Genomic DNA, 15,380 nt, shown 5'->3' on the forward strand with positions numbered 1-15,380 from the left:
TGTGTCCCGTCTGGAAAAAGCACCGAAATAAAACAGAATATAATATGCGGAATTTCAATCTTACCCAGTTCGTATGAATCAACCTTGAATTTGAAAACAATGCAGGGTAATTGATAGAGACCTACTGCTAAAGTGCAATAATGCCATCTAAATTTATTAGAGATTGTAAATGCATCCAGTCCAGAGGAAAAGGGACTATTTCAGGAAATAGTCAAGGGAGCTATTGGACAGAGGAATTCTGTATAATATCAAAGAGTCCAATACTGGAACTAATGTCCTAGGACAAAGAGAATTCTGCATGAACAGTACTGGAAAGTACTTCCTTCAGTATTGTTGGCATTCTGCAAATTTCCACATTCTATTGACCTTTCTTAGAGAAAAAAATCTTTTAACTCAATTAATTAGGGAGGATCCCTACCCCCACCCACTATTAAAAACATGTCTTCTATATTTAAAATTGGTAGTTGAAGAGCTAATGAAGGAGCAAATTCTTATAAAGATGTATTGTGTAGTCAAAGTTGCTGATAACAATTCTGTTACAAAGATATGTCTTAAAGCCAGTTTCTTTATTTTAATATCAATTGTCAGAGTACATAATCCTCTACAGCAGTGACCAGGTATCACTCATTTCTGATTCCAAAGGTAATTGTAAATTACCTTTTCTTTCTCTCACTGTCTGATAAGGAGGAAAGTTGGTTCTGATCACACAGGGAGTGTCACAAAATGTGTGTTTATTGCCTCAGATAGTTATCACATTTTGATGATAATTTGCAATGTTTTATCAATAAGGAAATAGTGAAATGTGGCATGTGATTGGGTTCCGCTTTTAGGCACATATTCAATAAGAAGTGAAGCTTGTTTGAGCATATGTCTTTCAGCACCGGAGAATATGGAGTGGAAGTGTCACAAGAATTTGCCTTATTTTACTTAGGACTTGCAGAGAATAGAGCCCCCATTATTTTTGTTGTTGTTGTTTGTTTGTTTTCGAGAGGAAGTCTCATTCTGTTGCCCACTCTGGAGTGCAGTGGGGCGATCTCAACTCACTGCAACCTCCATCTCCCAGGTTCAAGCAATTCTTCTGTCTCAGCCTACTGAGTAGCTGAGACTACAGGCACCCGCCACCACGTCTGGCTAAGTTTTGTATTTTTCATAGAGATAGGGTTTCACCATGTTGGCCAGGCTGGTCTCAAACTCCTGACCTTGTGATCCACCCGCCTCCGCCTCCCAAAGTGCTGGGATTACAGGCGTAAGCCACTGTGCCCAGCCAGAGCCCCCATTCTTTATTGCACTAAGACTATGATTCAGTGACCTTGGTGCTTTATCACTTTGTCTTGAGCACATTTGTTAAGCATGTCCCAAGACTAATTTTCTTATCACATTGCATTAGGTCATTTTTCATTATCAAATAGTTTATTTGAGACTTCATTAAAATTACAAGTTGCTTATTTTACCCATGTTAGGGATAAGTTGAATGGAATGTTCATAATATATACAGTTGGAATCGTAGCATATACTTTTTGCTGGAATTGTAAATTACTTATGTATTTGAAATAAAATGTAAATATTTTATAATAAGTTTGGGTATATGTTAAGTTTGGGAATTCAACATGATCACTGTCAGTAATTTATAGTTTTCATGGCTATTAAATACGACAGGTAAACTCAGCTTTAATTATATTGCACAGGAGGGAGTACTACGTGGATTTTGTAATCTGGTTCTCTGTAGTCCACAGCTACATAGCTCCTCTATCCACTTCCCCATGGAAAAACTAGTTTCTGAGTGTATTTATTTTCCCTAATTATGTCAAGGGCCAAAATCAATTTTCCAGCAAGACATCAAACAAAGGTAAATGGGGACTCTTCTCTACATCTATTTATTAGAAAGCTTTTGAGAGAGCTATTGAAGGGCTTGTTGGGAAAGCCCTTAATGACTTTAAGAGGTTCATTTTAGAAGCTGATATGCATTCATATGGTCAGCACAGCATCATGTAGTATAACTTACATTTTCAATCATGCTAGCTAATGTTGTTCACAACGCTATCTGATCTATCTTTACTATGCACGATTACCTCATAACATTTTTCTAGTAAGCCAGAAGATTATAAGAAAACTGACTCAGAGGTGATGCCAGGTTCTGGACTAAAGCATGTTATAAGTTTGGTTTTTGACAAGTAGGTTTGCAGAGGAAATATATTGATACAGCACTGAGTCTTAATGGAGGAAGACAGTAGCTTCTGTCTTTTAAAATGTTCTAAGATTTTCATGTTGTAGAATAAATGATTTGTGGCCAAATTGAGCAAAGTAGAGCAATCTTTCTTGGATGCCAACTTGAACCCCCAGGATATTTTAAAGAGACAAGGGACATCGTGAGAGGATCACTATAACAGAATTTCCTTGTCAAGGATCCATTTAAGAAGGTAAAGTGTGATATTTTGCATGGTACATGAAGATAAGAGTAACTTCAGCATTACCATGGAAGATAAATGTGTATAAATGCTACAAATATTTTTATTTTGAAGCTCTTTATTTTCTTTTGCTCTTGAAAATAAGTATCTCAGAAAGAAACAAACTTCCAATGTTCTTGAAAGTTTTACATTAAATTTTAAAATGCTGTTCAAACAGCAGTCTTAACACTGTAATTTTTGTGTTTTTATATTTAGTAGTAGTGAACAGGATGGAGGGAATGGAATTACAATTCACCACCACTACCAAAGCTTGCCATCTCTCAATTTGTTTTGTGTAAAGGGATACTGTTATTTACCAAATATTTCTATTGGAAACTGAGTCCAAATTATCCTTGATCAAAACTAAATTGGCAAGATTTAAAAAGCAAAAACAAGAATAAAGTCAAATTCCCAAACAGAGACTTGATTTCTACTAGAAAGTCAGCATTTTGGGACTTTAAAATGAACTGTGTGTCAGAGGTACTCCCCTCTTTCAATTTGTTGAGCACAGCAGTGTCTGGTTGGAAAAAATGTTACCACATCACGTCCATGCCTCCTGTGGTAATCCTTGTGGTAGTCTGAGATGTTCTGCTTACTGAGGCTGCAAGCTATGTTCAGCCTTGCCACAGCCTTAAGCAATGGGTTGTATTTTATTTCAGAAGACTTGTTTCTCCAGTGAACTATTTAATAGCAACTTTGGCACCTAGTATATAGGAATATTATTTATTTCTCTTTGTATAGTAGTTTAGAGAAGTCATTTTCAAGGTATGGCTTCTAGTCCAGCAGCATCAACATCACCAGGCAATTTGTTAGAACGCAAATTTCTAGGCAGCATCCAAAACCTACTGAATTAGAAACTCTAAAGGTGGGGCCTCGCCATCTGTTTTAACAAGCTCTCTGGGTAATTCTGTGGCACACTAGAGCTTGACGATCCTGCCGTGGAGTTTTCAAAGTGCTTTTGTTTTGATGTTAGGTAGTAGGGTACTGATTTTGTTTTTCAGAGGAACCTAAGGCTTAGAGAAGTCCATTGATGTGCACAAGCTCAGTCAGAACTAAGTGACAGAATTTAGACTTGAACCATGTTCTTTCTGTTCCAAATCATCCCATTTTTTCCATCCCATACTTACCACCCTGGCTTGTCAAAGTAACTAAAACTACGAGCACTAGGGTTTGGGGAACAGACCCAGGCTCCCGCCACACAATGTTTTAGGAGTAACTTGCCTAAAGGAGCAAGATTATTTTGCTACTCTTTAGTTGGCAATCAGGAAAGTGGATCTTAATATAGCTGTGATCCCTGTCAAGTCCACGGAACAGAGTCATGTCCCTGGAGACACTAGATGGGGATCGTAGCTTTCTAGTGATGTGCCTGCTGCACCGGTCATGTTATCTATGACCACATTCAAGTTTTTCTTACTGCAGGAACTATGGGGTATTTATGGTTCTATATTATAAGTGTGGACTTACTTAAACTGGGTTAATAGGACACACAGTGCAGATCGTTAAATTGAAATAACTATTTTATGATATAAAACATTAATTTGGAGAAACTGTTCACAATTTGCTTTCTCTGTTGACGCCACTTTGAAAACAATCTTGACAACTTCTCATTGTAGTCAAGTTCCCTTGACTCTTCTTTCCTTCGGAGTTTTTCAAGGAAAGAAAGCCTTAAACACTAAGGAGAAAGGTAATTACATTGCTCTGTTTATAAAACATCAATTCATATAAAAGTGCTTCCAAAATTCCTCTAAATTATGCCCATGTACTATTCCCTCACTATGTTGCTTCTGTAATGGATATCTTTTGAAACGTGAAATAATTAATTACTGTGTAGAAGTACTGGGACTCTGTGACCTGAAAAAAGTCAGAGAAGCCCTGTAGAAAGTGAGAGAGCCACCCACAAGACTGCCCTCACTTCTGACACTGACTCCAGAGTTCAGGGGTTCCTAAGACCACCTTCAGGCTTGATAATTCACTAGAAGGACTCGGAATTCACTGAAAACTGTTTTACTCACATTTACAGTTTATTACAGGGAAAGGATACAGATACAAATCAGCCAAAGGAAGAGATGCATGGGGCAGAATCCAAGAAGTTTCCAAACCAGAAGCTTCCAGTCACCATTCTTCATGGAGTCATGGACAGTGTTGCTTTTCTGGCAATGACATATGACAATACACAGTGAGTATTGCCAACCAAGGAGTTCACCTGAGTTTTGTGTTCATACTTTTTATTGGGGTCCAATCATGTAGTTGACTGCCTGAGTATCTGTCCTTTAGTTTTCAGCCTCTTTGAAGGTAGAGTGGTTACTACATGGCAGAAAGCTGCTATCATAATTCATGATCTTAGAATGTCTGGTGTGCACTAAAGCCCCCAGGTAAGCAAAACCATGCTTCCTACAGACCACCTCCCAGGAGACAAAGGTAAAGGCCAGACCTCTCTTTCGGTAAGGTTAATTCTTTTATGCACACTCTGAAATTTAACTAGCCTAGATGACGGAATCTGTCATCCTTTTCTTTCTCTCACTGCCTGGTAAGGAGGAAAGTTGGTTCTGATCACACAGGGGATATCACAAAATGTGTGTTTATTGCCTCGTCTTAGATAGTTATCACAGTATGATGATAATTCGCAATGTTTTATCAGTAAGGAAATAGTGAAGTGTGGCATCGGATTGGGTTCTGCTTTTAGGCCCATATTTAAATGTAAGTAATTGGACCTAGAAATAGAAATTCCATTTGACCCAGCAATCCCATTACTGGGTATATATCCAAAGGATTATAAATCGTTCTATTATAAAGACACATGCACAAGAATGTTCATTGCAGCACTGTTTACAATAGCAAAGACTGGGAGCCAACCCAAATGCCCATCAATGATAGACTGGACAGGAAAAAGATAGACTGGACAGGAAAAATGTGGCACATATACACCACGGAATACTATGCAGCCATAAAAAATTATGAGTTCATGTCCTTTGTAGGGACATGGATGAACCTGGAAACCATCATTTTCAGCAAACTGACACAAGAACAGAAAATCAAACACTACATGTTCTCATTCATAGGCAGGTGTTGAACAATGAGAACACATGGACACAGGGAGGGGATCATCACTTACTGGGATCTGTCGGGGGGGAACTAGGGGAGGGACAGCAGGGGGTGGGGAGTTGGGGAGGGATAACATGGGGAGAAATGCCAGACATAGATGATGGGGAGGAAGGCAGCAAACCACACTGCCATGTATGTGCCTATGCAACAATCTTGCAAGTTCTTCATATGTACCCCCAAACCTAAAATGCAATAAAATACATAAAAAAATTTGAAGAAATAAAAATAAATGTAAGTGAGTGTTCTGGCTTTCATGCAGAAATCTGTCACCCAACAGTCATTAAACCCAGAGCTTCTCTTCTGTATATTACACTAACTTTGTCCTTAAACTTCAACATTGCTTACTTTTCTACCCTAAGGTTCATCTCCCACCTTCTCTGCTCTCCCCACCACTGGTTTAGTCAACAAATGTTGATTAGAAAATAATACATCCAAATAATTTGTATTTTGTTTTTGTCAAAATGGCTTGGTTAACAACTTTGCTTGAAATTATTAGTGTTGACTTATCAGAATGGAAAATTTTTGCTTTACCTGGTTTCACTCATTCATTTATTCAGAGTTTTTAAATTGTCTGTGATGTACCAGGTACTGATTTGCACACAAATATGCATGCAATATATCTCCTCCTTATAGTAGGGAGCTTTGTAAACTACACATGACCTCTTTTTATTCTCTGCTCTGCACCTTCCTGTGTTCTGTTAGTCTTCTGGAGGGGGTAGAAGTGCTGGGAAGATGCATATATAGATGTAAAGATGTCCCTAAATGATCCGTTCAGCTGCTTTTCAATTACCATTAAGAACTGCTGTTAGAAGTTTACGATATAAAAGAGGAGACAGAGAAAATAATCACAACCTTCCAGGTGAAATACTAATAGAGATATGTTACTAAATGTATTACAATGCTTGGCTAACATTGTTGGAGTTAGAGATGCAAGGTAGAGAAATGGATTCTCTGTTGGATTTTCCAGTAGCTGACAGATTTTCAGGAAAGCTAGTTTAAAACAGAATTGAAAGTGTGTGTGTGGGGGGGTGAAGGGGTAGGGGGAGATGTATTCAGTTAGTTTTAAAGCTTATTTTTATTTGTTTAGGGTCCTATGAGTTGATGCTTGTTCAGCACATGTCATAGGTCATATTGATGATTAAATTGATTGATGAGTTACTTATAGGGATGGGTATTCTAACCATGGTCTCACATATAGATTCAAAGGAGAATAAAATTAGGTAGCTTTATAATAGTAGAAATTTTAAAAATGCAGTCATTAATTATATAACACAACACAAAAGCATTTTAATGTAAGCAAAAAAAAAAAAAAACTTTTCTTTTTCATTAAAAAGAAATCTATATAGATGTAGCCTGGAGAGGATGAAAGTGTCAGTTTTCACATTTAAGGATTTGTACTTTATGAGCCTTGATATGTTAATGCCTCCTTTGGGATTCTTTCGGATGAGCACATTGCACAGGTGGCCCACTGAATTTATAGACACAATAACTGAACCAGAGAAAAAAGAGGCCAGAGCATTTGTGGCACATTGGATGCAGCTGGCTTGGCTCCTTAAGAGCCGACATGAGTTTTATGTGACAGAATCACTTACTGAGTCAGGAGACACTCCTTTTCCTGGGACCCCGACCTTCTGCTTTTTTCTCTTCCCTCTCTTTAGTACAGACCAGGGTAAGCTCTGAGAGCTGCTTTGTCAAACTATGAAATCAGCAAATTAATTTAACATAATTTATAATGTTCTGAAGCTCTTTGAAAGGAACATCTGTTAAATACAACTTCTCTTTGTAACACTCTAAAACTTGTGTGAGTTAAACAATTAAGGGGCTTGGAAACTTGAAAATATTACAGTGCCTGTGTCTGAAAAATGTTTGAATATTCCAGAGAACTGGCTTTTGTAAATTAAAGTGGTTATTTTATCACCTAATTATAAACACTGCATATACACTTGCCATATCTCTCAGGGTAGGTATGAGGTGTTTGACTGGAATTTCCTCAAGATTATTGAGATAGTTATTGCCAAACATTGTTGAAAATAAAAAAGGAAAATGATTTGTCTCTCTCTCACACATGCACACACACACACACACACACACACACACAAACATACACACATATTAAAAGAAGCGGAGTTAGTTATTAACAAATACTTTTACAGATTCAAGGTTTTCTCCCACCAGTTTAATACTGTAGCAAAAATGGAGGCCCTTTTCAGCACCACTATTTCAAATAAGGGGTATAGGTCCTGGAAAGATAGGAAAAAAGAGTTGAAAGCATGAGAGAAATGGTGAAAGTTAGAGAGGGTATGATTTATAAAGCAAGAGTCAATGAGAAATGGGGCATTTTTTATACCTTTGCATATTATTTATGGGAAAGACATTATTTTTTGTTTTCCTCTATTATTTTCCCTCTGGTTCAAATTTGTAGCCAGACTCTGTGCCTTCAGGAGAAGTTGGCAAACTAGAGAGCAAAAAGTAGAAATTATTTGCAAGCTGTCTGTTTTTGGATTTTGTTTTCTAGAAGCTTGAACACTGAGGAGAGTGTCTGGAGTGTGGCCATTCCTTGAGACTGAGGTGGCCCTGGAAGCCATCCGCTCCCCACAGAGAGGTGAGAAGTCCTTAGAAGGGAATGTCTAAGAGGTTGGCCCTGGAGGCTGGGCTAAGCCTTAGGTGTCCAGCCTTAGCCAAGAATCCCTTGTGCCACCTGTGGTACACAGCAGGTTTTCAGGGCCTGATGTGAGCTTGGACAAAGGATATCTCTCTATCAACCCATTCAGAGAGAAGTCCAGAAGAGGCTTCTTGATGTCCTGGCATTACACCATACTGTACTACATTTGTAATACCTGCATGGAATAAGGGAAAATATTCCCCACCTTCCAATGGGATGGGGCTCTAAGTAGCGTTTGTAGCTTCACTTTCTTCTCTGCCTGCTACATTTGCTGAGTGGGCTTGAAGTCTCCTTTTTCAATAACTCTTTCGCATTTCCTTGCTCATCTTCCCTATTTCTGTTGTCTCATTTCTAGCAAAAAATGTTCACAGATATTGTTATGTATTCAGTTACTTTTAACTCCACCTATTCCCACAAAGATCTTTAGTAATATAGAAAATTTGCTTAGAAATATTATCAATATAATAATAGTATCCTCTCCACATTGAACAATAAGACAAAGCTATAAAGAATTGTGGACCAATGGACTTGAGACAAGAGCTAAATTTAAATATATCCACTGTTTAAGACAAATGGCCTATTAAATCTTAAAAGCATACAAAATTCTGGGGGTTGGCTATTTGATATTTTCATGAGCCTGTATAGTGTAGTAGCTAATGAACTTGGGCTCTGAGGTCAGACATACCTGCGATTCAGTTCCAGCTTTTCTTAATTCTAACTGTACAATATTAGGCAAGTTTTTTTTTTTTGTTGTTGTTGTTGTTGCTGTTTTTTTCATCTGCTCTACAGGGTTGTTGTGAGGATTGACTGTAAATGTGGGTAAAGCATTGAAGAGTGGCTGGCAGAGGCTTGATGTTTAATGTTTAATAATTCTATTTAGTATGCTTGCTACTAAAGGGTCTTGCTTTCAAAAATTTAGGATACACAAATATGAGGCAAAAAATTGTTATGCTCATAGTAAGTCATGATCCTGGGTTCATTTGAGTTAGACTCCTAAGAATCTCTAACAGAACATTTTAGTATTATTACTGTGTGCACTCAGAAAAATAATCCTATACTTCTCTGATATGTTTCTATAATTTGAATGATCTATCAGATTTCTCTCACCTACAATGAAAAATGAGATATTTTTATAGAAGAAAAACACATCAGCATGACATGTTTTGGCTTGCTTTGTCTAAAAGTAGTTGTGAATTGCACCAAATTATTAACAGTTTTTCTAGTTTTCACTGTTGATTTTGTGTAGACTGTGTGTGTGTGTGTGTTTGCCTGTGTACTGTGCACATGCACCATATTCATGCACCTAAAGCAACTTGAAGTTATTTAACCTCAATAGTTTAATTAATGTTGAGGTTATCACATTGGCCTTATAAGCACTGTGCTTCAATTAAAGAACTAACCAATACAGACTAAATGTACAAAATGACATGAATAGATAAAGTGTTTTCAAAGCATTGTGTCCAGTACATGGCATATGCTGATAGAAATCGTTTTTCTTAAGGGGCATTCTATTAAGGGTAATGCTTACTTGCTCTGCAATTTTTTTTTTAATATAGCCTTGATTTGAGTAATAATATAACTTCTACCTCTTTCATTTATTTGACATATATATTTTACTTGGGAATGTATTATAGCTCATAAAAAGGATTAGCTAAGAATAATTGAACCTGTACAATGAAGTGAGAAATATATACTGTTAATTACCTGTTAATTTCATATTATCAGATAGTCCACAAAATACATATAACCAATATATTAATTAGATGGTCCTTCCTCTCTGAAAATGGGTGGAAACCTTGGCCAGATTTGTCTGGCAATGTTGTGTCTTAATTTACTGGCCTGCATTGGAATGTTTATCTTCCTACATAAGAATTTAATGCAATTTGTAGAGAATTCTGTTTCTCCTCCTGCAAGCGATCAAAGTTCTGTCTTTCAGATTCTCCTTTTTCATCTTGCTATCTTCCAGATCTAGGCGTATTCTGGACTGTAAGAAGATTTGCTCTGAGGATACATGCTGTCTGTGAAACATCTTCTGTTTTACTCTGGGAAGAATGAATGTATTTCTTTAGCCACAGTTTGGTTTTCTGTCTCAAGGAGTTCTCTGTTGAGGTAGAAGGGACTCAGCATGTTCTAGGTCAGGTTTTTTTCTGAAAAAGGTTTTTATGTCTTTCTTGAAAAAGTCATACAAGGAAAAAAAGGAGAACGCATAGTCACAGACTAAATGGTTCAGTTGCAAACATTGCCTCAAATATTTCCTTAAGGCTCATAAGAGGAGATTTTTCATCAGTAGAATGAGTGAGTCAAAAAAAGTTAATATCTGGTATATTTTTTAATAGAATTATAGTAACCTAGGTAATATATTATTCTATTAGTGGAAATATCTAATTTCAAAGAATAATTCATTGGTTGGCCTTGCACAAAACAGTTTAGTTATTGAGCTAATAATAGGCTTCTCTGACTTCTAAGAATTTATTGCAAAACAGTTAAAACTGTATGCACAGACTTGACTAGAAGAGTAGTCACCTTCGTGTTGTGTATATTAATAGTAGACAACAGGCCGGGTGCGGTGGCTCATGCCTGTAATCCCAGCACTTTGGGAGACAAAGGCAGGTGGATCACCTGAGGTCAGGAGTTCGAGACCAGCCTGACCAACATGGTGAAACCCCATCTCCACTAAAAATACAAAAAAAGAAAAAACGGCAGGCCTGGTGGCAGGTGCCTGTAATCCTAGCTACTCAGGAGGTTGATGCAGCAGAATTGCTTGAACCTGGGAGGCGGAGGTTGCAGTGAGCCGAGATTGTGTCATTGCACACCAGATTGGGTGACAAGTCTCCTTTGCAAAAAATAGACAATAATGAGAAAAACTATGTATGCATTAATTCAAAGTTGTTTAAATAAATTATTGGCACAAGCATAATGGAGCACTCTGAAGAAATTTTAATTGACTTATTGATACGAAAAAATGTTTTTGATAAAGTTTTAATTGAAAAAATTACAGAATAGTATTGTAATTTCTATGTTGAAGTTTTAATAAAGTTCCTTAAGCACTGACAAGATTATGAGTAATTTAAAATTTATTGTATTTGCTTTCTGTATTTCATAATTATCTGCAATGAACAGATATTGTGATAAGATAGAATGTTATGCACATAGTTCAATCTTATTAATATTTCAATTAAAAGAAAATTATAAGATAATTTACATAGATTAATTTGCTTTTTCATTTAACCCCACACTATGAACACTTTTTCCACGACAGTAAATATTTATCAAACATTTTGTAAAGTTGCTATCTATTTTATTCCTTAAAGATAAAATAGTTTAACCAAACTTGTATTGCTGAGTAATATGGCTGTTTTAAGGCTGTAATAAAACTACTAGTATATATACCTCTGCTTACTTGTAAGAGTATTTCATAGAAAATTTCTGGTAATGGAATTGCTAGACTAGAGAGAATACTAACGTAAAAACACTGTAAAAATTACTGTTAAAATATTAGAACTTTTTCCTCCAAATATTCCTCTTAAATCTGTCAATTTATACTCATACCATCAAGGTATGATTGTTGCCATTTACCTAGGCCCTTAATATGGTTTGGCTGGGTCCCCACCCAGATCTCACACCTTGAATTGTAATAATCCCCACATGTCAAGGGCAGGACCAGGTGGAGAGAATCGAATCATGGAGGCAGTTCCCCTCCCACCACCCCCTGTGCTGTTCTCGTGATAGTGAATGAGTTCTCACGAGACTTAATGGTTTTATAAGGAGCTATCCTCTTTGCTCAGCACTTCTTCTTTTGCCTGCTGCCCTGTGAGTATGAAGAGATGCCTTCCGGCATGATTGTAAGTTTCCTGAGGCCTCTTCAGCCACGCAGGACTGTGAGTCAAACCTCTTTTCTTTATAAATTACACGGTCTCAGATATTTCTTCATAGCAGCATGAGAATAGACTAATACAGCCCTCAAAAACACCATTTATTATCTGCCTGTTCAAAATGGAGACTTGAACCATTGTGTGACTTGAATTTAAATTAATTCATATTAAATACAATTTAAAAATTAGTTTCTCAGTTCGTTAGCCATACTTCAAGTTGCACAATTGCTACCTGTGGCCAGTGGTTGCTGTAGTAGGCAACATATATTTCTATATTTCAAAAATTTCTATCCCACAGTGCTATCTTGTGCTGTGCAATAGCACAGTTTTAACGCTTGATAATTTGGCGAATGAAAAACATCTTGTTTTAATTTTCATTGTTTTTTTTTCAAGTGAGCCTCTTTCAAACATGATTGTTAATTATGTTTTCCTGTAAATTTACTTTTCTTCTCATTTATATACAGTAGAGACTTATAAGCTCTTATGGATATTAACCCTTTATGAATATGTTGCACAGTTTTATTTACTGTTTATCTTTCAACTATATAGTGTCTTGCAATATGGAAATTTAAATATTTATGTGGTCAAATGTGTGAAGCTTTATCTCTGTGGTCAGATATTAATTTCCATCTAAATAACACCTAAAGAAGTATAAAAATATTTTCTTATATTCCTTTAATACTTTTAGGTTGTTTTTGTGTAAAAACTCTGTATATATGTTTCTTCTTGTTTCCACAAGTAACCAGTTTTTTAAATCATAATTATTGAATAAATTCATTTCTTTTCTAATGCTTCAAATTGCCATCATATTGTTTATTACATTTGTCTCTAGTTCTAGTTTTAGATTTATTGATCTGCCTTTGTTTGTGTATGCCATATCAACTTTATTACTGTTGCTTTATATTATATTTTACTAACTGATAGAACAAGTTTTATGATATTTATTTTTCAAAATGTTAATTATTGTTATATATGCATTCATTCATAAGATCTGTAACTCAGATTCTTTCTTTTCCACCACAAACTATTTTTAAAGTTTATTAAATATACAAATGTGTTGTCATTAGATCTGCACAGTTTTGAGGTTTTTTCATCTAAGAGTATAAACTGTTTTTTAACTTTGAGGAAGTATGTTATATCTGATGTTCAATTTCATATTTATAGTTTGCACTTGTTTCTGTGCCTATCAAGAGCATTTTTTATCTTGCTTTGGTCACCTAGTATGTAACGTAATTTGCTGTTTTGTGTCATTCAAAACTGTTGAGAATTCCTTTACATGTTCAGCAGAATAATTGCTAAAACTGCTAGCAGGATAGAGCCAAGCATACAAGACCATATGGTGTACTCAATTTAATGCCACACACACAGATCTGTGATTAACTTGGAGAGTTAAGTGATCTCTAATCCTGTTAAATATGAAAACTATATTTTTAACATAAAATTACATTATAAAAATTATTTTAAATCATTCACAAAGGTTTTGAAGATCTTTATTTTCTGCATATTATTATTTTGTGTGCCAATCATTATTTACCACTTGATGTTATCTAGTTTGGATCTTTGTTCCCTCCAAATCTCATGTTGAATTGAAATCCCCAGTGTTGGAGGTGGGGCCTGGTGGGAGGTGTTTGGATAATGGGGACGGATTCCTCATGGGTGTCTTAGTGCCGTCCTAGTGATTGTGAGTTCTCACGATGTTTGATTGTTTAAAAGTGTGTGGCACCTTCCCCCTCTCTCTTGCTCCTGCTCTTACTGTGTGACGTTCTGTTCCTGCTTCAGCTGCTGCCAACTGAGGCCTTTATCAGAAACAGATGCTGGAGCCATGCTGGTACAGCCTGCAGAACCTGAGGCAATTAAGCCTCTTTTCTTTAATAAACTACGCAGCCTCAAATATTTCTTTATAGCAATTCAAGAACAGCCTAACACACCATTCATATGTACAAGTATTGATTACTGAAGTTGATGATTAGCAGAATGCCTAATAACCAGGCTTTCCATAATAAACACAACATGAAATATCACTTCTTCCCCAATAAACTCCATATTTCTGTTTTCAGAAGCTCACCCTTTCTCAAACTCAAATCAAATCTCTTCCATGTGTCCATTTCTGCTGGCACATTTTGCCCAATATTTGGTATAGTTGCTGAGATAATGAAAGTAAACTCAGACTGCCTATGGGGCTGTAAGTCTTGCCACAAAGAAGGAGTAAGAAATCACTCTGCTGCCCTCATCCTTGAATCCGATGTTCAGTGGTGAGACCTGATAGGGAAATAGCTTGCCTTTTTCTCAGCCATCTCCATATGGATCCCATGACTACTAGTTTGTAGTCAAAGTACCATCCAAGATGAAATATTGCCCTCAACACAAGGCTGATTTGAGTCCTATCCTCATTTTCTCTCTTATTTCTGGAAAGTTGAAGCTTGTATTTAACCACCACCACTCTGGCTGAGGCACTCCCTCATCCCATCTTCCACTGCTACACTAGGTCCAAGATTCCACTGTCTTATAGACAGGTGTTACACTGCTTTCCAGATTTGCATCATTATGGCCCCACCTAATAGCAATGCATATAGTGTAACAGCTTGAGTTGGGCATTTCACTATCTCCTGCTTAGGCACTTGGTTGGATTCTTGTTAATTCTGCTTGAGTCCAACTCTAAAGTCATTACAGCTTTCACAAGCAAAATTGTCCCTGTTCCAAATACACTTGACCCATGAGCAACATGGGTTTGAATGCCCTGGGTCTACTTGTATGCAGATTTTTTTCAACCAAACACCAAATGTACAGTTTGCAGGATATAAAATAGGCGTGTATGGGGTTCTGACTCTGCATCAGCAGCTTCCACAGGTCCTACTGTGGGACTGGGCTATGTGTGGATTTTGGTATATATGGAGGTCCTGGAACCAATCCTCTGGCTATACTGAGGGATGACTGTACTTATTTTTCCCTGCCAGCTCACTGTTCAGGTAGCTTCAGACATGTTATCTGCGACTATGGAGATTGTGAAGTTTTGCCTTCCTTGGCAAGTTAGCTTAATTACGAAATTATTTTGGTAATTCTTTCATGTAGTTTGTAATTTATTCCAAACTTCTAAAGTGCAGGAATTATATTTGATTATATCCCTCATTGTTGTAGTAGCCATCTTTTCTGGGGAAAAGTCCAGGTGCATGATTTGATAAATTCTACTATACGTACAGGGTAAAAGTATGAATTATTTGGAATGGAACCTGACATTTTTATTCTGGCTATCATGATTGCTTTATTTAAAACATAGTTTTCTTGAAGGTAGTATTAAAAAAT

The sequence above is a fragment of the Sapajus apella genome, unplaced genomic scaffold (assembly GCF_009761245.1).
Source record: "Sapajus apella isolate SASKATOON/1434 unplaced genomic scaffold, GSC_monkey_1.0 scaffold87, whole genome shotgun sequence".
Classification (NCBI taxonomy): Eukaryota; Metazoa; Chordata; class Mammalia; order Primates; family Cebidae; genus Sapajus; species Sapajus apella.